Consider the following 23,739-nt stretch of genomic DNA (forward strand, 5'->3'; position numbering starts at 1 on the left):
TACCAAGGTCACGCGTGAACAACGATGCAGCGCGGCGTCGGGAATATACGAAACGCGCGGCGTCGTGTCGTCATTATACGTCATCGTGGAATGTAGTGTTGCTGGTCGTGGAAAACTGACGTGAATTTTAGGCTGAGTTGCACCACCTAACTTTGACCGTAACTACGACGATAACCGGTGTTTTTTGTATGGAGTTTGACAAATTTTTGACGGTTTGTCAAAGTTAAAGTCCATCGTCGACGCGTATTTTGGTCGGTCTATTTTTGTCAAATTTGGGATGCACTTTTTACATAGGTACCTACTTTAAGTCCAGTAATTCTTAAAAATTACGAGTTACGGAAACTTTTGACTTATTCTTACTACTCGCATTATGCTGGACATAGCTTTTATTTTTACTGAAGCTTTGTATATGGTGTCCTAAAATGTATCTATTTTTCCCTCAAACCCTAATTAATCCAATTTGTAACTTGAGTTTACAGAAAAATATGGAATTCAAAGCTTTGAATCGACGTTGTTTCTCTCTTGGTTTAGTTATTATATGAAATTACTTCTCTCATTCCTTGCATGGTTTGGCGGTTTGGCAAAGATATTTTTTTTATCCACAAAGAGGAAGCTCTTGGTCTGTATCTCACCTGATATATTATAGTTTACGCCATTATTTCGCGTCCAAGTGTACAGTCTAGTAGTGTGCTAGTAGACACGGTTGCCTAATATCCTTGTTTTGTTTGAATACGGACCATTCTCGGCAGGACTTTGCGTTTGTATCGAATTCGATAGAGAATCGGCTGTCTAGTGGTTGCATAGTTGGACGCTTTTGTGATTTGTAGGAATACCATTTCCTTGTCTTAAATACTGTACTAGGTTTTGCACGCGGCTTCGCCCATGTGAATTTTAATTGGAATCTCTTACAGAAAGTCTTAATTTCTCGCACGCCCTTAATGAACAAAACATCCCATATTTAAACTTATTAAAGTTTTGGTTCGCCATAAAAATATTACATCCTACACCAATAACTATCAAAATTAGTTCAGCGATTTTGGTATGACATATTTTCAGACTGGACTATTTTCACGTATTGTATGGATGGACTTGGACAGCATGTTAGAATATGTGTATTTCAAATACATACATAATGTTCAATTTTCCTCTTTTGTTGGTTATCTATATTTATAAAAGCGAAAGGTCACTGACTGACTGACTCACTCACTCATCCCGAAATCTCAGAAACTAGAAGTGCTAGGAGGCTCAAATTTTGCATGGGGGTTACTTTTAGATCCCGTAGGTGCTAACTAAGAACCGATTTTACGAAACTACACTGTAGTCGCGGGCGGCCGCTAGTTTTATTATTATATGCTAAATCTGCACCGCCCAAAAAGGAATGTCATATGGCATTAAAATAATCCTTTTTACACTTGTGTAATAAGTGCAATAAAGTTTTAAATAATTACACTGTCAGCTCTATGTTTAATCGTGTAGACATTTAGAGATTACGACCTTGCATTACCTATTTAGACACTAAAAGCGCTTACTAGCTCTTAAATAAAGCTCTTGGTCATACAAAAGAAATTAAAAAGACCACAACTTTGCAAAGCATTGTTATAAAATACCTATCACTGATGTTTTAAAGGATAATGTACCCTAAACAGCAGTGATAAGGTCGAAAATTAGTCGTTTAAACAACAATGAAGTCGAGTAGGTCAATCGGAGTACTAAGCAAGCTCTGCATGATCAACTAAACGTGATACAATGATAGGGTTGCCACTGAGTTTCTACCCGACTTCAAAACAGGAATGTAATTCGTATCCATGTGGTTAGTAGTAGAAATGGATATAACCACCTAGAATAGGGCCATACTCTACTTCTTGAGATCATTTGAGACTAAGGAACAATAATGCGAATATCAGGCCTCCCCAACTCGTCTGGCCACCCTGGGGAGTGTAGGCCATCCTCCATTTGCCTCTGGTAAATTGGAGATGAGACTAAATTACGTGATTATGATTATGTAACCTGTAAATAGTTTACATCTTTTGTAATTCAATGGTTTATTGAAATGTAATGAATTGCATTGGTTAGTCCTTTAACTGTCATGTTAAAGGACTAACCAATGCAATTCCTGTATACCCAGGATCTACAGCTTGGCCTCCAGTGAAGTTTGAGTGGTCCCCGGGGATAGTGTCTTGGAACCCGCAACAAATTTAATCAGAAGAATATAGGAGGAACAGCAGCACAGTTAAACACACTATACGGAGACTGTAAACCCTTGAAAAAGAGACTGATAATAGTGAATGAGTTTCTTGCGCTGCTTCTTCTCAGCACTGGCCCATTTATTGTCCCGAAGCAGTGGCAAGGTTATAAAGTAATATTGGGGCGTGTAAAAGCGTTTGTGATGACAGTTAGAGTACTTTAAAAAGCCTTTACTTGTCTGTCTTTTATTAATAATGTTCTAGTGACAACCCTAAACGTCAAAGTGGTACCAAGATACGTTGTCACGCGACCAACAGTTCACACGGAGTGTCGCAAGCCTTTAGTTTTATGATGGGACGTCCATATGACCCCTCTTTGTTTAAAGAAGAGGGTATGAGGGCAACGGAACCTCTTAGATTTTAGTTAAGAAGAGAGAATACACTTATATTTGGGAAAATACTGCTATCAATAACAATAGTGACTGAGTTTCTTGCTCTCGTCGCCGAAAACTCGACAGTTCATTTGGACATTTCACACTGTCACACCACCAACATCAACATCAACAGCCCTTTACAGTCCACTGCTGGACTATGAGCCTCCTCCACTATAGTGGAGGGTTTTGCCATAATCTCCACGCTTGGCAGGCGGGTTGGAGATCGCATTTTAAAAGATTGATGTTTTTCAGAGAGCGCTGCTGCCCATTCTCTGTTTGATGTGTAGTCCCTAAGTCGCCTCTTACGACACCCGCGGGAAGAGTAGGGGTTGGTGACAAATGTATTCTACTCTGCCGTCACCACACGGCAATCACACACACCACCAATCAATCTTTTTTAAACTGTCAATTTAACTGATGACGTCATTACTTGTAACTTTTTTCAAGTCAACCAAGTCACTCAGCGCAACCAAAAATTGAAAATAATATATTGAAAAACACAACCCTCCTTCTGGCGCAGTCGGGTAAAAATAATTAAACTTCAATGACCGAAATGACGTGATTTTTAGTTTGAAATGGCTGTGCTTTTAGCCAAGAATATAAGCCCCCACGATATACATATACTTATAACCTCGGAAACCTCCAAAAAATAGATCAATTTAAACTACTTAACCACATAAGAGGGTACCTATAAGATCTTATCTTGGTAAATTAAGTCAACAATATTAAATTGCCACAGTTATCGTCAAACCCTCCTATTTGTCAGAGCGACACGTCAAATATCAAATTCCTGGCTAGAACTAGAAATAGTTATACCGGCTGCGATGGCGTGGTAAAATAACCTTTATACATATACTGTAGTGTTGTCGACAACCGGCGCAACATCGATGTATCGATAGTCGATCGATATTCGATAATATCAAATCGACAGCTGTACGATGTGTCAAACGACAATATTCTCCTGCCCAACACGTGGGGAGTGTATGCCAAATCATCCATTGCATCTGGTAAATTAGTAAGGGTCGTGTTCCTGCAGTGGAGACTAAATGACCTGATGATATATCAAGCGACACTGCCAAGTTTTGGAGGCCTTTAAGTAAGAAAGAAAAGTAAAAAAACAGAAGTCTCGATACAATCAGTTTTGCTTTTCATATAATACTAGCAGCCGCCCGCGACTAGGGTGGAGTTTCGTAAAATCCTTTCTTAGCGGATGCCTACGTCATAACATCTACTCTACCTGCATGCCAAATTTCAGCCCGATCTGTCCAGTGGTTTGGGCTGTGCATTGATAGATCACTATGTCAGTCAGTCAGTCACCTTTGAGTTATAATATTTAGATTTGGCTACAAAGAATGTTCACAATGCGGAGAAATAGCGATTAGTCATTTATTTTCGATCTAGGTACCTACCTATCCTAATTTTCTAATTTAACTCCACGTTCCGGACTGTTTGGTCTCAAAAACAAGCATCCATTAGCATTTAAAAACAAATCATGTAACATAATATTATGTTGAAATAGGCGCTATTTAAAAACAAAAAATGTATACTATTTAGATTTGCAATCGACTGTACATTATTTTGTTTATCGTCCACCAATATCATAGAGATACAGAGTGATGCCAACGAATGCACTGAGTTCGAAACTCAGTGTCGCATTAGAAATTCACACACTTAAAGTAAATAAGTATGTGCTCATTATCCACTGCGGTATCAGTACTCAACGTTCGAATAATCTTTAGTACTACGCAAGCAATGTAAACTGTTTACATTATGACGTCGCTGCTGTCATGATTACTTTCAAAAACAATGTGTCCTTTTTTGGGCATATTGCTGCGACATCGGCCACGCCCCCTTGTCACATCTCCCTTTAGTTTCTGTGATCTGTGACCAATATCGATACTTAACTCCCCATCACTAATCCCCAGTTATTAGTGCCGCGATGCAAGTATATACTTTAACTGGGTATGTAATTATAGTTATCTTGGACTGTAGACTAACTTTATGTTAACTGTGCGAGTTATTTCTCAATCGAATTACGTAATAACAGGGCATAGACAACTAGACTTTGGCTATGACCCTGGAGAATAATGGTTTCTAGATTCCTTTATATTCGACTAGCTGTGCCCGCGACTTCGTACGCGTGAAAACCCGTTTTCGCAATATTTTTAATTTTTGCTCTGCACCTATTACTCTTAGCGTGATGGTATATAGCCTACTAGCTTTCCGCCCGCGGCTTCGCCCGCGTGGAATTTTGTCTGTCACAGAAAAACTTTATCGCGCGCGTCCCTGTTTCAAAAACCGGGATAAAAACTATCCTATGTTCTTTCCCGGGACTCAAACTATCTCTATGCCAAATTTCATCAAAATCGGTTGCGAGGTTTAAGCGGGAAAGCGTAACAGACAGACAGACAGACAGAGTTACTTTCGCATTTATAATATTAGTTGGGATAGCCTTCCTCAATAAATGGGCTATCTAACACTGAAAGAATTTTTCGAATCGGACCGGTAGTTCCTGAGATAAGCGCGTTCAAGTAAACAAACAAACAAACTCTTCAGCTTTATAATATAAGTATAGATTACCAGGAATTGAAAGTGTAAGTGACATTGTACAATGATCTAATTCGAGTATTAAAGTAACCGGCAGACTCAATCTTGAACGTTTCGTGGGAAGCCCGCCCATAAGGTGGTCAGATGACCTCATAAAAGTTGCAGGCTGGGTGCAATCCAGAAATCATTGAGGGAGGCCTATGTTCAGCAATGGACGTCCTGTGGCTTAATTGATGATGATGAGCCGGTAAACAACTTGCCAAATGTTTGTCACGAAGCGCTGGTAGGGCAAGGTGGTAGATTTGTAAGCTGCGGACGAATGAACAAATAGGAAAATAATTAATAAAACAATTCTGGCGTTAAGAATCACCTCTCGATCTAAATTTTTAAAATAATTTGAAAAAAATCGAACTGCCCAAGGTGGGAATCGAACCCACGACCTTTCGCTTGCCGGGCGACTGCTCTTCCATCTGAGCTACTGGATGAACCCGACGTGGGTTCGATTTCCATCTTAGACAATTTGATTTTTTGAACTAATTTTAAAAATTTAGGACTATAAATCGCGGTTCCGTTTCATTAGTCTACTCTACCGGGAAGGCACCCTTCTGGCGAGTCCCACATAACCCACTAGCCTTTAGGGACGCAAAGCATTTCTTGATGGAAAAAAGGGTAGATTCGTAAGAGCTTCGTATGTTTTTGGAAGTAACTCCTTGATTTTCCCGCAAGATTTCCTAGCGATAGGTGCGGCGAAATTGTGCCATTCCAACTTTATATTTCCTGCAATTATCAAGTTTTGTGTGCACTAAGGCACAGCTTTTATAATAGGAGGTATGTATTTAGCAACAAAAATACTTAGTCTGATGTATAAGCGACGGTAAAATTTTATTATAATACACACACCNTGTGTGTAGTTAGCAATCTTAATTTCTTGAATTAATTAATCTAAAGATAGAATAACTATTATAATCCTTATCAAGAACATCTGGTAGTTATTAAATTATAAGAAACAACAGATACGATCTTGATTTCAATCATACATCTTTGTTGCCCGAAACTTATTATTAGAGTAGAAATGATCAATTTTAAGATTAAATTCATCTTGATATATTTTATTTTTATTCTATTAGAGTATTATTTTAACTGACCCGATGCAAAAGAGTGGGGTTTTCTGTGTATCTCTTTATCTGTTTGTAGCATCAAAGCTCCGAAACGATCGTCATCATCATCATAATTTCAGCCACGGGACGTTCACTGCTAAACATAGGCCTCCCCCAATGATTTCCAGATTGGCCGGTTGGCAGCGGCCTGCATTCGGCCTTCCTGCAACCTTTATAAAGTCATCAAATCGTCCACAAGTTGCTTAGTGTATGAAAATTCTGCTATCGTCATCAGGTCATTTAGTCTCCACTGCAGGAGCACGACCCTCTCTAATTTACCAGAGGCAAATGGAGGGTTTGGCCTACACTCCCCACGCTGGCCAGACGGGTTGGCGAAGCTATTTTATAGTGTTATCACGGGACTATTCCCACCTCTCGTTCCCACAGCTGCAACTCTTGTGTATCCAGGATCTACAGCTTGACCGCCAATAAAACCCAACCAGTGAAGGTTAAGTTTGTCCCGGGGGAAAGTTAAACTGTCATTGAACCCGCAACGAAATTGATCAGAAGAACAAGAGGAGTTCGAGTTTTTATAGCGTTATCATGCACTTAATTTTTAAACAAATCCAATTAACATCTGCACAAAAATAGGAAATCAAAGTGACTATAAAATAAAGGACATATTTCTGGGAAACACCCACGGAAAAGTAGTTTAATAATATTTGTTCTCGGAGCAATGACGTGTGTCCGCGTCACCCCGCCCAGACATTCTCTCCGCTACAGTTTTGCGGTGGCTTGTTCATAAGCGGTAGCGAGGTTTTAAGTAAACGGTAGAACTGTCTTTGGACCTCTTGGTTATTATTTTATTTATTGAGGTAGGTATCGAAGAAGCTCTTGTCCTGCATCTCACTCACATGATGGAAAGTGGTGATCAGGCTGACGGTGGAAGCAAGCTTCACCCGGAATCCTGAACCACAGAGGAACTGGCTAACTTACCTTATCCTGGTAGCACCAGTGCCACCAAAGGGTCACGTGTAAAATGGCGTTTTTGGATGGGATCGAGTAGTGAAAAGCAATCCAGGGTTGCCAAAATGCTTTCTAAAATCCTCAGTCTCGCCTTGAAGAAGCCCGGATTATAATGTTCAATGTGACAATAGTGACGGAGTTTCTTGCGCTGCTTCTTCTCAACACTGGCCCATTTATTGTTCCGAAGCAGTAGGTTAATACTGAGAGTACTGAGACGTGTAGAATTGCTTTTTAAAACCTACTTGCAAAAATTAGTTTTATAAGTTCGGGAAAAACAGCAGCAGGCAGCGAATTCCAGTTCTTAACTGTATAAAAGAGTTAGCGTAACTCTTAATTTTTGAGGGAAACCAGTAATTTGGTTTAAGCTTTGGGAAGTTAGGAAACTTATGTGAAATTTTCACTAACCTATAGTCTATTGAAATAATAACTATAATTTCTACATGGCGGATAATTATAATTACTGTCTTATCACAACTAAATCGGCTACAATCGCTCTTCCCCTGTAAATGACCGTACCTTTCACATTCCAAGCCATGGTCAGCCTCAATGACATAGCCTCGTGCGACGGACGTCTTTTGTCACTATTACTGTACAATAGTTAGTTAGGTTAATTATATCATATTACATACATATAGTTGACAGCAAAACGGGCTGTATTTTGGTTGCAATACTGCACTTATTATAGATACTTCTTCTTCTTGTCATGTCGACAACAAACCTACGCAGTGTCAGCCCAAAACTACGCTACAAGAATGGCGTTGTCAGCAGCATTCATTGAATCCTCCTGAGTGCAGTTGTTCGGTCACTCAGGGCACGACATCAGGTGCTTCATCGACTGGGGAACAAAACCGCACCTGCACTCCATGTTGAGCCATCCAAGAATCCCCACCTGACCAGATTGTCCTTACTACATAAGATGCCATAGAGTATGGAGCTTAGCTTGAATGGTCGGTACCAGAGAAACCATATAATTAGACATACCTACCACTTCATTCACGCCGAACGCAAAAAATAGTTTGCACAATGGAAAATATCTTGACCTGCTTTTTAGGGTTCCGTACCTCAAAAGGAAAAAACGGAACCCTTATAGGATCACTTTGTTGTCCGTCCGTCCGTCTGTCAAGACCCTTTATCTCAAGAACGCGTGAACGTATCAAGCTGAAATTCACATGAAATACTCAGGTCTATTGTCCCTTTAAGCTGTGAAAATATCAAACTTCTAAACCAAGCCAATCAAAAGATACAGCCGATTATGTCGATATTTTCAACAAATTTTCGACACTCGCAAAGGAATCAAAACCTACAGGATACTTCCCGTAAACTCAGAATCTTGAAATTTGGCATAAAGCATTGTCATATAATGCAAATATAGGAAAAATTGCGAAAATTACATTTTTTTAGTTATATAATATAATAAAAATATTTTAATAAAATGAAACTTACTACCTTATTTCTCACGAACGAATAAAGGTATCAAATTGAAATTTATACCAAATACCTAGATCTATTGTCCCTTTAAGAAGTAAAAAAATCAAACTTCTAAGTTAACGCGATCAAAAGATACAGCAGTTTATACCGACACCTTAGACGAATTTCCGTCACACGCTAGGGAATCAAAACCTACAAGGTACTTCCTGTGAACTCAGAATCTTGAAATTCGGCACGAAGCAACGTTATATAGTACAGATAAAGGAAAAATTGCGAAAATGATAAATTTGAAGTTATATAAAATTTAAAATATTATTTTTGCTTACATGACATAAAATATTTTTTTAATAATTATAAACTTACTACCTACCCTTTTTCACATGAACGCGTAGAGATATTAAAGTTGAAATTCATATCAAACACTTCTTAAATCTAATTGCCTCTAAACTGTGANAGGTACCTACCTATAATGCAAATATAGGAAAAATAAATAAATAAAAAATAATCATACCGCATATTTTGAAATTTGCCACTACTCGCAACGGAATCAAGTAAGTAATTTGATTTAATACGTCATAAATTGTAAACCGCTACGTTTGTACGGCGGAACCCTCGGTGTGCGAGCCCGACTCGCACTTGGCCGGTTTTTTAACCATAATGGAAAAGAATGCATCTCACCAGATGGAAAGTGATCAGGCTGAAGGTGGAAGCGAGCTTCAAACTGAATCCTACACAACCATAGCAGAACTCGGCATCTTAAAAACGCAGAAATACAACAAGACTGTTAGCATTGTCGTCGGAAGTAGAACCTTAATTTCGAACTCCTATGTTCTTCTGATTAATTACGTTACGGGTCCAAATTCAATGACAGTTTAACTTTCCCCCGAGACAAACTTGACCTTCCCTGGTTGGGTTTTTATTGGCGGTCAAACTGTAGATCCTGGCTACACAGGAGTTGCAGCGGTGGCAACGAGAAGAGGGAATAGTCCCGTTTATTAGCATTGTGGTTATGGCGACTTTCTAAAAGATGGATTTCGGTGTCCAAATTATAACATGTCTTAATTTCAACTTCCAAGTTTTTTTTAGACAAAGATTAGTTAAGTTCTTTTTCCAAGATCAAATTTATCTTTATACCAAAATTAATCTAAATTAGTACAGCTGCTTAGACGTATAAAATCGAAACAGACAAAGACTTCGCACTTATAATACCAGTATCTATAACCGTTTTTCTATCAGCGGCAAATCAAAGTATCCACTTCTGAGTGAGAAATATAAAAGTAAATGGTTATAACGGGCGCGGCCTGTCTTTATCAAGGGCTAGCCCTTAGGCAGTAATTATGGAGCAAACAGTTTAATTGCTATGGGTTCTGTGAATTCAAGGTGCGTAATAGTAATCCTTGCATAACACCGCTACGTTTGCCCCAACATAAGTCCAAACGCCATTCGATCTAGAAAATAGCTAATCATACTTTGGTGCCAATACTGTTTTCTAAGGGCTGATTTTTCAATCGTCAGATATTTTTTAACTGAAGAATAACATTGTCATTTTGACATATTTCCCGTACTAAAACTGTCAATGTGCCAAACTTATTCTTCAGTTAAAAGTTATCCGACGATTGAAAAATCAGCCCTAAATCTACAGATTGGAAGAGAGGCATTTGGACCAACATTGGTGCCAACCATAGACATATAGAGAGATGCCAACTAATACGTTGAGTTCGAAACTCGGTGTCGCATTAGAAATTCACACAAAGTAATCAAAATATGTGCTCATTATCCACTGCGGTATCAGTACTCAACGTTCGAATAATCTTTAGTACTACGCAAGCAATGTAAACTGTTTACATTATGACGTCGCTGCTGTCATCATTGCTGACATGAGCAATGTGTTCTGTTTTTGGGCATATTGCTGCGACACCGGCCACGCCCCCTTGTCACATCTCCATTTAGTATCTGTGACCTTATCCTACATTTCAGGGAAAAATCAACATCGGCTAGCGTTGAGAAAATTTGGGAGCATAGATTTTTAAATGGCAGTATTACACCTTGATTTTGAACTCAGCCTTCATTTCTTGGCAATATGTATCACACATTGACTGTGATTAACTCGGCCTTTATATCTAATTAATATTATTTACCTGCTATAATATCACTTATATTTATGACTCCAAGGATTTCCTTGCCAAAAACATCGGCCAAGGCGAATCTATGATTTTATCTAATTACATACTAGAATTGCGAACTCTACAATCGAAGTTCACACGTGGAGTCAACAGCATATTAAAGTATACGTGTTTGTTGTAAAATAACACCTATCACTATTGTATTAAGGCATTGTAATATTTAGCTTGACTTGCTGCCTATAAATGAAATTTGTTATGGCGTGAGTGACCTCTAGCATTGTTAATATAAGAATAGGCAATTGTAAATACAATGTCTGGATTTTAACTTACTACTTTTCTGATTGTAATGTTTAATAAAGATATTTTACACATCATAATTCAACTTCAGAAAGTGTAATTATGTACTTTGTTTAGAATAAACATAGATACGAGTACATACATAGCTCGTAGAACCGTAGAACTGATGGCTGTTTGGGCAAAAAAGTTCTGGAGTGGCGATCACGGGCGAGACGCAGTATGATGGACAGGCTTCAGGCCCACTAGGTTGACAAACGATCTAGTTCATCCAACCAAAGCACCTGGATGCAGGCAGTGCAGGACTGATCATTGTAGAAATCCTTGGAGGAGGCTTTTGTCCACTCAAAGAGTTGTTTGAGCACCAAAATGACCCCATTTTGATTAAGCTAGGTTTTTTTTACATACTTGGAATATTATTTATTTATTTTATCACCGACAAGGTTACATTGTAGCGTTCACAAGAATGACTTACAAAAACGACACTTTTTAAATGCAATTATTATATTAATTAATAGGTCTTTGTAGACAAGACTATAAAATTAAAGCTGCCACTTTAAATATTGAGTAAACAAACTATAACTTGGTCATTAAAGTAATTTATTATATTTACCAACTTAATACTAGCCCATTTAAGTGTCCGCCATATTGTACTTGAAAAAGTAGATCAATGTAAAAAATTATAAATGTATAACTGTACTTATCCGTCTTAGATAACGAGTGTTGCATAAAACATGCGCGTGATGCGATGCGTAGCTATCGGAGGCCACACAGTAGTTTGATTTTAATAAAAGGTGGACTTACGATCGAAAGTCATAATTTCACCGAAACAAAAATTGTTTTGGATAGCATTTTGAATGCTGATCAACATTTGTCATTATGCATTTTTCGATAAAACGAGCCTTTCATGCTTAAAAAAAATATGACAAGAAAATTTGTATGGAGGAAAATCTTTTTTATTTTTTTTCTGGCTACTGTTGCAAACTGTAGCGGTCAAACCTTATGTAGTCGTAAGTACCTATGGTGCCTAACATTACTACATAAATACTTTTTGCGGGCACGCGCGGCCAAGCGAGTAATGGACATGCAAAATTTTAAATATTTTTATTTATTCATTATTGATTTTAATGCACATAAAGTAATTATTAATAAATAAATATACTCAGTCTAACTTACTACAGCCCCCTATTACCTCATTTCACACTAAAACCTTTCAAACTAGATTCTAAGTTTGTAGGTACTAGGTAGTCTAAGTTGTTTTTATTGTCATTATAATATTCACTACTGGTCTACTGGTTATCGTGTAAGATAGATTAGGTAGATATCAACCCTTTACCTAGGTATATACCTACTTCTTGGCACTTATAATAGCGACATACATGATTAAAAAAAGTCTTCAAGNTTGCATGTCCATTACTCGCTTGGCCGCGCGTGCCCGCAAAAAGTATTTATGTAGTAATGTTAGGCACCATAGGTACTTACGACTACATAAGGTTTGACCGCTACAGTTTGCAACAGTAGCCAGAAAAAAAATAAAAAAGATTTTCCTCCATACAAATTTTCTTGTCATATTTTTTTTAAGCATGAAAGGCTCGTTTTATCGAAAAATGCATAATGACAAATGTTGATCAGCATTCAAAATGCTATCCAAAACAATTTTTGTTTCGGTGAAATTATGACTTTCGATCGTAAGTCCACCTTTTTTTAAAATCAAACTACTGTGGGCCAAGGTGGTGTGCAGGGGACCCCAAGCTCAATCAAACTCAAAATCAAAAATATTTTATTCAATTTAGACCACTGGTGGCACTTAATTACACAAAATATAGTAAATAAAAAAAAAGGTAGCCCTTATGGGGCACTTTACATGTATCCTTATCTTTTGGACCCTACCGGCGCTTCGAGACAAACATATGGCAAGTGCTGAGAAAAAAACGCCGGAACAAACTCATGGCCCAGGGCCCAACATGGAACAACAATGGGCCCTTGGCCCCTGATCAGCAACTGGACTATTCCCACCTCTCGTTCCCACCGCTGCAACTCCTTTGTAGCCAGGATCTACAGCTTGACCGCCAATAAGGGGGCGTCCATAAATTACGTGAGACTTTTAGGGGGGGGAGGGGGTCAACGAAAACCTCACTAAATCTCACGTGGGGGAGAGGGGGGGTCTCGGAAAATATCACGTAATTTTTCCTACAAGAAATAGAGTAAAATTGCCAGAAAACTGGGTTATTGAAGTAAAAAAAATGCTTTTTTTTATGATGATAATGACAATTTATTCTAAACCGTCTAATCAAATTAAACTAAAAATGCCTCCATCAGCATTTGTGAACACTAAAGATGCAGAATAAATGTCGAAATTAAGAAAATTCGAAATTTAAAAAAAACGTCGCTATTGCGTAAAAAATTGGCCAAGTGCGTGTCGTACCACGCGCAGTGTAGGGTTCCGTAAGCAAGTGCTTGTCTTACTAAACGACTGGAAGCTACGGAACCCTGCACTGCGCGTGGCACGACACTGGGTTACTGATTTTTTCATATAAATCTAATAGACTCGAAGCATAGACGTTGCAAAATAGGCATTTTATTAAATATCACGTGAGATTAGGGGGGTGGGGGAGGGGGTCAGGCAAAATCTCACCAAATCTCACCAAGGGGGGCGGGGGGGTTGAAAAATGGCCAAAATTGTCTCACGTAATTTATGGACGCCCCCTAAAAACCCAACCAGTGAACCTCTGACCAGCATACCTAACCTTATTGCTTCCATAAATGATCTTCAAAACTAGGGCATACGGAGCCTATTGAGCAAAGTAATTAGAAGAGAGAAGTATTTTGAATTTCCTGAAAGACAATAAACTGATTACGCTGAAATACGCTAAGAAAGGATTTACAAAATTCATCCCCTAAGGGGATGAAACGGGGATCCAAAGTTCAAGTTATTTCGACAATAGCCAGACGCTGAAGGTGTCTGACTGGCCGACTCGAGATCCGAGGAACACTGGTTTAAACCCCGCCACTCGCTGGAATATTGTGGTGAACCCACTCGTGACACAAGTATTTTAGCTTAGTACGAGAGTTTAACGGGACTATCCTACTAATATTATAAATGCGAAAGTTTGTGTGGATGTCTGGATGTTTGTTACTCTTTCACGCAAAAAGTACTGAACGGATTTTGATGAAACTTTACAGTATTATTGTTTATAACCCAGAATAAATTTCACGCGGGTGAAGCCGCGGGCAAAAGCTATTTTAATATATTTATTTAAAAAATGTTGTCATAAGCTAGTATACTCGTATCTATTACTCGTACTCGTAACTACTCGTTTGACTTGATAAAACCTTATTTAGTTTAGTTTTTTTGCACCAACCTTTGGTTACTAGCTACGCCTCTGCGTGCGTGCGTTGCGTCATACGCACTGTCTCAAGTGCAAGTTCGAGTGGCGTAATGCGTAGAAGCCATGTTTGAAGTATATTAAGTCCATTTTTAAAAATAACTAATATGAGTCATATTTCAAAACTCATTAAAATTGTCTATGGCATAACAAATAAAATTGGTCATGTCTTAAAACTTATGAAACTTTTCTATGGACATATTAAGCTTGTTCGATGCGTCTTAGACTCAGCTACCTCCAGTGTCAGTGTGACGTGCTAATTTTGCGACACCTGTATCACCACCTCCGGCACGTTATCCTTCCAAGGCTGTCAAAATAATAAGCTGTTGCGTCAAATCACGTAGGCTTTGTTAGAATTGAAAGCGAAATTATAAAAGACTGTTCTTTTATAATGTCGCTCAATCCTTCTACACATTTTAGTAGCAAATACGACCTTATTACAACTACATAAAAAGCCACAATGTATAGCTTGATTTGACGTGCCGTGTGGTGACGGCAGAGTAGAATACATTTGTCACCAACCCCTACTCTTCCCGCGGGTGTCGTAAGAGGCGACTTAGGGTCCACACATCAAACAGAGAACGGGCAGCAGAGCTCTCTGAAAAACATAAATCTTTTAAACTGCGATCTCCAACCCGCCTGCCAAGCGTGGGGATTATGGCAAAACCCTCCACTATAGTGGAGGAGGCTCATAGTCCAGCAGTGGACTGTAAAGGGCTGTTGATGATGATAGCTTGATTTGCCTTTTGTACAGCCTTATTAAGATGACTACGCACAGATAGCGGTTGATTGACATGCGTAGACGCAATAGGAAATCATTTCGATCGTACGCATAGTGTTGTAGATCTACGATCGATATTGCGTCACGTGTTGTGACGTAAGAGCGTGACGTGTTGCGTCATTTTGACAAGCGGTGACAGTACTGCTTTTTTTATTGTATTGCTTCGTGCGGTTTGCACATTAAGCCACTGACAAGAATATATTGTTATTTGTTTTATTTATGAAAATGATCGGTTTTGTATTGACATTTTCATATAATAATATTAAGATTTGCTGAAAAATATTTTAAAAGAAAGAAAGAAGACTTATGAATGTATTTGAAAAAAAAAAACGCCTACGATTATGTGATGTAATTTTACTAGAAAATCATTAAAAAATATCCGTTCTGTACGTCCATACAAAAGACATCAACGCTCTAGACTCGAACTGACTTCTTACCCATTGATTTTATTGTATTGACTTCTTATATTTACGTGCCTTGGTTGGTTCCTTCATTCATGACGTCATAGGTATCAGACATGACTCAATATAGGTACAATGAATTAGAATGTCACCCCCTTATCTTATTGAACACTGTATTAAACTGAAGAATTTCCGTAGTCACTTAAAAACATTATCGAATTAGCCTGCAATTTCTGTTAAATTTATTCATCTCTTTAAAGGATAGTAGTAGACAGTTCTGTGCTTTAGAGTCTATAAACACAAAATTCAGTTAATCCCAAACGTGCACAAATACAATATTAATCGTCCGTCCATCAGGCCATGGCATTTCTCGCTCAAATTAGCCCGATTAGCAACGGGCAGCTCCGTCGCGATAGCATCTGTCGATAAAGGTTACGAATGTCGACACAGCTGATTCGATCCGAGATAATGGAGCTTTGGGAACTTATTGCAAGGCTCTGTTATGACGAGGAGCTTTGCAACGGAGGGAAGTCGATATTTAAGATCAAAAGTATGGGATCACCCTATTTGTTCCGAGCGATCGTAAGAACTAAATCTATAGTGTGGGACCCGCAGACAAAGCAATATAATGTTTACCGATTTCATTGTTACCAATTGTATTTGAAGGTGTATGCGTAAACGGTGTGTTTGTATAAATAAAATATTTGTATTTGTATATCTATAAAAGAAAGTCGTGTTAGTTACTCCACTTATAACTCAAGAACGGCTGAACCGATTTAGCTGAAAATTATCAGGGAGGTAGTTCAGCTAGTTACTAATAGATATAGTGCACGTAGAAAGATTTAATGAATGCTACTGACTTGTAGCGGATTTTTGGGCTGACACTGTATCGGTTTGTTGTCGACACGATAAGAAGAAGAAGAATAGAGGTAATAGGTAGCTATCTTAAAACTAGTAATCGGAACAAAACACAACTGGTGATTCCATACTTTTGCTCGTAAGTACATTTCAACTTCTCCTATGTTCTTCTGATAAAATTCGTTGCGGGTTCCAAGATAGTTAGCATTGGCGTTCGTTCGTTTCAGCCGAATGACGTCCACTGCTGGACAAAGGCCTCCCCCAAGGCTTTCCATAATGACCGGTCCTGCACTGCCCCCATCCAGGATCTTCCAGTTCCCGCGACCTTCACCAGATCTGTTTCTCTAGTTTCATTCTCGCGAGCCGGAAGACGTAGCGTGAGCAGGCCTCCCACTAGGTGGACCGACGATCTGGTGAAAGACGCGAGAAGGTTCTTATGAAAGAAAAAAAATAAGAAAATTGATTTTCTGTGACAAACAAAATTTCACGCGGGTTATGCCGCGGGCAAAAGCTAGTTACATAATAAAATATTCAATCCATAATTTCAGTATTGTCCACTACATAGTATTTATTCTGCGGTGACGTCACTGCTACGGTTTCCATACACGAAAAATTTCGTAAATCAACGTGTAAACAATCGTTTATTACACAGTACCCACGGAATCTGGCCCGGTGAGTCACATACAGTCCATTTTGTGCAGCGCTAAACATTTGTATTGCGTTGTTAGGTTGCAATGGAGTAAATGTTTGTAAAGGTACATTGAAGCTACGACAGACGTAGAGCCAACTTAATTCTTGACTATGATACACTTCCATACTAATATTATGAATGCGAAAGTGTCTGTCTGTGACTGGCCAGACTGGCTATAGATCGTTTCATCCACGAAGACGCGCCCCACAATTTTTTGGTCGAGGGAAGCGCGGGGTACGGGGAGTTTGATCCGAGCAATCCGAGCGTCATTATTGTAGTGTGCGTGTACAACAATAATGACGGCAATGACGTATCCATGAGTGCGCAAGCACACTACAATAATGACGGTCGGATTGCTTGGATCAAACTCTCCGCACCCCGCGCTACCTTCGATCAAAAAGTGGTGGGGCGCGTCTTCGTGGATGAAACGATCTATAAGCCAGTCTGGCCAGTCACAGACAGATACTTTCGCATCGTAAAAAGCCTCCCCCAAGTATTTCCACAAAGACAGGTCCGGCGCCGCTCGCATCCAGGCACCTCCCGCGACGACTTTGAGTGTCGCGAATTATTTGACGCTGACTGTAAAATGTTGGATTTCATCACCATCAGGTCATTTAGTCTCCTTTTCAGAAGGCTATTCCCTCTAACTTACTAGAGGCAAATTGCTCCACATTTGAAAACTAAGACAGTTGATTTTTGTGTCGATTTTTATAATATGTTTTATTTACCTACGTACTTGTTTTACAATGACTTCATTCTACCTTATTAATAAAGACTGTTATTTATTTAAACATTTATTAAAATTTAACGAAAAAACCGTTCCTTTAAAATAAACTCCTATTCTAGTGATGGACACTCACAAAGACATCCCGCTCACAAAGATCGACATTTTCATTACTCAATTTCGATGACATTAGTTATGTCACAGTTACATTAATAAAAGTTGAAGAATGTCACCTTCGTACAATCGGCAAATAGGGCGCGTATAATCGCAAGGTCGGCAAGTGGACTGGTCGGGCGACTTGTCACCGGATATGCGCCTGGCAAGTGCGAGTGACCGCCTACGTGTGGTGTCGGTGCTACGATAAAATTGTCGATAAAACTTTTTTGCAAAGACGTTTGTGTATATTTACGATAAAAAAATATAATGCGATGTACAGTCAGCGTCAAATAGTTCATGACACCCAAAGTAGCCAATAAGTTCGCAACACGTCTTTGTTACAATTGGAATAAGGTTGTTAAACAATTATCAAAAGAGGATTGCTGGCCAAACTGCCAGCAACAGTTGTGTTTGAGTTATATTTAGATTGAATATTTGGAAAATACCCATACCCAATAGGACACTTATAAACCAGGATTTATGGTGGAAATGTGTGTAAAAACTGTGTTTTTGCCAAACGTGAACCAACTATCGATGTCGATAAAAACATCATGTCCCATCACCACGAACCTTGCACCCAAGAAAGTTGTTCAAAGCGTGTCTTTTTATGGGCATAATGAACTTGATTTCAGGTTGAACTTAAAAAAGCTCAGCTTTCAGAGGTTATTCATCGGTTGTGCTACCTTTAAAAGTCATGATCGCGTCATACGGAAATCATTTGTGGGTTCCGGTAGGGTAGGATAGGACCACCCACTCTTCCGATGTCTAAACGACTAAGGAGTAAATAGGCGATTATCAGGCATCGCCTACAAAGTTCACTAAAAAATAAATAATGTATTATTCTTGTTTCATACTTTGTATGTCTCTATTTCTTCCCCTTTTTATCTTTAACTAGCTGTGCCCGCGATTTCGTACGCGTGAAAACCCGTTTTCGCAACATTTTTCATTATTGCTCTGTTCCTATTGATCGTAGCGTGATGTTGTATAGCCTATAGCCTTCCTCGATAAATGGGCTATCTAACACTGAAAGAATTTTTCAAATCGGACCAGTAGTTCCGGAGATTAGCGCGTTCAAGTAAACAAACAAACAAACTCTTCAGCTTTATAATATTAGTATAGATAAGTACTCTCCCTGGGTTGTTTGGAAGACAGCTTCCAGAAACTGATAGTTTTCATACAATATACTTTTTGTATCCTTCGTATCTTGAGGTATTTGTTTCTATACCTGTTAAGCCTTTAACCGGTATTGCCATCAATTGCCAGGAATCAATTTCTAAGGCTGGTTTTAGAATCGCGCTGACCACTCGCTGATCGTCGGCGCTGACAAATCAAAATGTATGTAATTGAAGGGAACGTTCCTGAGTGACGCTGATCGCTCGGCGCCGACGCTTCATACATTTCGGCTGTCAGCGCTAACAGTCAGCGTAGCCTAAATGTGGTGGGAAGTATATTCCCACTGCCGTATAAAGGGTTAACCACAAGCTACTGCACGAGGTGCGCGTGGGCACACGTAATGGCGGACACGCCCGCAAATGTCAAGGTCCCTGCACTGGTTTAGGGCCCACTTGTGAAATGAGGAAAGTCTGGGTATTCATTTACCTTATTTAATGTTTCTTTAGGCTTTTCGAAACGTAAGAATATTTTAATGTTAAACCCAACAATTTGGTACGAAAAGAAGAACAAACTAACAACAAGTAAAAATATCAATTTATAAGTACAATAATAAAAAAGACGCCACATATTTCAGTTTCGCATAAAGGTTTATTGGTAGAGAATGACATTCGGCACTAAGTTCGCCTTTGTACCTCAATTTTGTGAACAATAAATATTTTAAATAAGTAAATATAAAATATCCATACTGTTGTTGAGAAAATAACCAACAAGATGAAACTACACCATGTATTCTATTTAGCCCTGAAAAGCAATTACTTTTAAATCAATTTGCTATATTTGATTTTAATTCGTATGAAATCAATTAGGTATACTAAATGAAGTTGGCACACAAGTGAATTCATAGATATCAAACTTATGATAGAAATAACTTAATATGGTAGTGATTTGACGATCATAATTCAAATTCAAATTCTTTATTGCTCCAATGTTGGTATGATTGTGGTAAATAATAATTTAATTCAAATTCTTCCTGAAACTGATTTTTAATACGGAACCTCTAAAAATTAGAGCGTAACACCTGATTTTACGCTCATATGATTGTGGTAAATAATAATTTAATTAAAATTCTTCCTGAAACTGATTTTGATACGGAACCTCTTAAAATCAGAGCGTAACACAGTACGCTAAAAAAAGGCTAAACTTTAGTGTATTGAGTTCAAGTTTTTTGCCTCCGGCTATGATATTTGCTCGCCAGACTTCCTGTGGCGACAACGTTACGCCAGTTTTCACAAACATTACTATGAGGTCTCACAGTACGCGTGGAAGCACAGGGTGACACACGAACCAATCACAGAGCTCTATCAACGCTGTGCGCTCTGCAAGCATCGTTTGTGAGTACGGGTGTTAGTGTACAGCCAATACATTATTTTTAAAGGTTTTATTATATTTTAGCGAGAGGTTTTTCACTATGATAATAACACTATGAAGCTATGCTGAAGCTCTCCTTAATCAAAATAAAAGTAGGTTCATAAGTTCGGGAACGATTCTTCTTTTTCTTGTCGTGTCGACAACATACTACCTACACAGTGTCAGCCCGAAACTCTGACACAAGAGTGACGTTGTCAGTAGCGGGAACAATTCTTCATCGTATGTTTGTCCCTTTTATTCTTCAGCTGTGTGCTAACCATTGGATCACCCTCTCTCTTTCCTTTGGATGTCGTAAAAGGCGACTAAAGGACAAATATGCGAACATCCGATCTCCCCAACCTGTCTGGCCAGTGTGGGTGGTATCTTCGACAAAGTAGAAAATGTACGTACGAAATAGCACGAGAACGGTTTGTCCAAAACATATGAATTTGGTCTTTTTCAATGCAGGATTAAGTGCCCTTTGTGCCGGTATGCACAAATGGTTATCCGATTGAGCAGAGCAAATCCGTGACGTCATCAACATACATCACCGTCAACATGTCAACTCCGTGCAAGTCGTACAACACAACACCACAAGAAGTCGTTGCCAGTACCGCTGACACATTCGTATTCCCGATTTCTAAAAGGACCAACTTCGTCTGTGTAGCTGGAATCAGTCTTGGAACTTCAAAAGAATCAAATCGCTAATAAAATATTAGAGAATGCAAAATTAATGAATTCGCAGCAGTTCAACAGTCAACTACAACATCAGCAAAATTCAAGACCAAACAATGGAAAATGTGAAAAATCATGTGATTCGAAACAATTTTGTTATTATAATATGTATCAACGTATGCAGAAAAATGTGAAAAATCATGTGATTCGAAACAAACGAATCAAGGAAACTAGAAATCGCACAGCCAGCACCGCTTCTGTGCTATCTACCCGTCTAACCGTCTTATTTTTAACGACTGAAAAAGTGGTATGAGGTTTTTAATCGTTACGGGAGCAACATATCAGGAGCAAATCCTGTAAAGCAACAATGCCAAATGAGCAATATGTTATATGCCACGAATGGTTCAAAGATAAACACTTACGGTGAAAAAATGCTGACCCCAACGCCGACGAAGAAGATGATCCCGACGAAGTTGCCACAAATTGGTGACCCCGACGAAGAAGATGAACCCAACGACGAAGCGACGATGAACCAAACGAAGATGACACAAATTGGTGATCCCGACGAAGAAGATGATCCCGACGAAGTTGGCACAAATTGGTGACCCCGACGAAGAAGAAGATGAACCTGACGAAGTTGGCACACCCTTCAACCGTCATGAAGACCACTTTTCGATAGAGTAAGTCCTTTACGCGGTATAACCGGAAAACCGAAAAAACGCCCCTTTCAGGGGCAACCAATAAAGCCATTAAAGCAATAAAATCTTTGTAGGAATTATTTCCGATTTAAAGTCTAATTGTACTGGCTTATATAAATCAAATAGTGTAGGATGAATTCTCTATTTGCTTTAAATTAGAGAGTCTTCCTCCTGTAATAAAGACTAAAGGACCTGAGGTGTAATTGTGTAAATCAATCGTAATCATTTGACAGTTCATAACGTACGATAAAGTCAGTAAAACAAAGCGTTTGACAGAATAATCGTACGTTATGAACTGTCAAATGATTACGATTGCTTTACACAATTCCACCTCTGAGGTTATTCTTTCTGCATGACCCGTGGTTGACTGGCAGATAATGCCTTCTGGCATTAAGTCCGCCACAGTGCATTATTTGTATATGTGCTAAAAGTTTAAATAAATAAAAGTATGGGGAGGGGTGACATTGACATATTATGACGTGACAGAACATACAAATCCGTAGATCTGAAGTCTCGTTGAAGTTTGACCGTCATAAAAACAACCTCCTCTACCGCTCCTAAACCTCAGGCAGTCACTTAGCTAAGCGGTAGACTAGTATAAATTAACGTGCCAGAACTGTATAAGACACGGTAAATCGCTAATGCCAGGTATATGTGCTGGTATTGTTGTTTGTTTCGCAACGCGGAACAGTTTGTAGCCTGCAGGGTACTATGGCCGAACGAATGACCCATATTGTGTAATATTGAAGTGTCCTTAATGCAAAAGCTATTGCCCGTATTCACAAACAATGCTTGCTTAAGTGAAACAGCAACAAATCGAACGCACAGCGTTGAATAGAGCTCTGTGAACGGTTCGTGTGTCTCCCTGTGCGTCCACTCGCACTGTGAGACAGTAATGTTTGTAAATACGGGCGTATGTCTATGCTACAATGAAATGGCAAACCAGATCGTTCATATCTTTGAAATATTTTTGATTGTTTTGAAGACTGCTATTTCATTCTATATCTTAAAGGTCAAATAATTTAAAAGCTAGTAAGGCAAAGCAAACAAAAATGGTTCGTACAAACTTCTCTATGTACGCAAACTAATCCGGGCCTTTTCAAGGCGAGAGTGAAGGCACTTACAGGGCAGATATTTACCATCCTAGACTGCATCTCAATTCATCTCATTTAACATCAGTGGGCTGTGTGAGTTTACATCAAACATCAAAAAATTAATGAAAATTTTAGTTTTTGAACGTTTCCTGCTAGGGGCTCTGTACAATCCGTCATACATTTAATGTCATTTTTTGAACTCACTAGTTGATGTAAACTCGCATTAGGCCCTCAGGTGTGATTTGTGGTCAAATACCTGCCTTGTCATGCATGAAAAAATTTCCAATAGTAGGAAGAAATGAGCTAAATAGAACCACCCCCACTCTTCCCGTGGATATCGTAAGAGGCGACTTAAGGACAAATATGCGAACATCAGGCCTCCCCAACCCGTCTGGCCAGCGTGGGGAGTGTAGGCCAAATCCTCCATTTGCCTCTGGTCAATTAGAGGGTCGTGCTCCTGGAGTGGAGACTAAATGACCTGATGATGATGAAATAGCTCATGTTTGTCTCATGCGCCTATAAAGCAAGTAAATATCAGCAACAAACAAAAAATACAAAACCCAAAAGTCTTAATCCCAACTAATATTATAAATGCGAAAGTAACTCTGTCTGTCTGTCTGTCT

General features: G+C 38.9%; 1 protein-coding gene across 1 annotated transcript in view; it reads left to right on the forward strand.

The window, feature by feature from the left end:
* Nucleotides 1–23,739, forward strand: part of LOC114362177 (WD repeat-containing protein 7-like) — a gene marked incomplete at its 3' end in the record, with an annotated part of 111,354 nt that overhangs the window by 74,449 nt on the left and 13,166 nt on the right. The gene's annotated exons all lie outside the window — the stretch shown is intronic.

Source organism: Ostrinia furnacalis, unplaced genomic scaffold, assembly GCF_004193835.3.
Source record: "Ostrinia furnacalis isolate ACB-3 unplaced genomic scaffold, ASM419383v2 OfSCF6247, whole genome shotgun sequence".
Classification (NCBI taxonomy): Eukaryota; Metazoa; Arthropoda; class Insecta; order Lepidoptera; family Crambidae; genus Ostrinia; species Ostrinia furnacalis.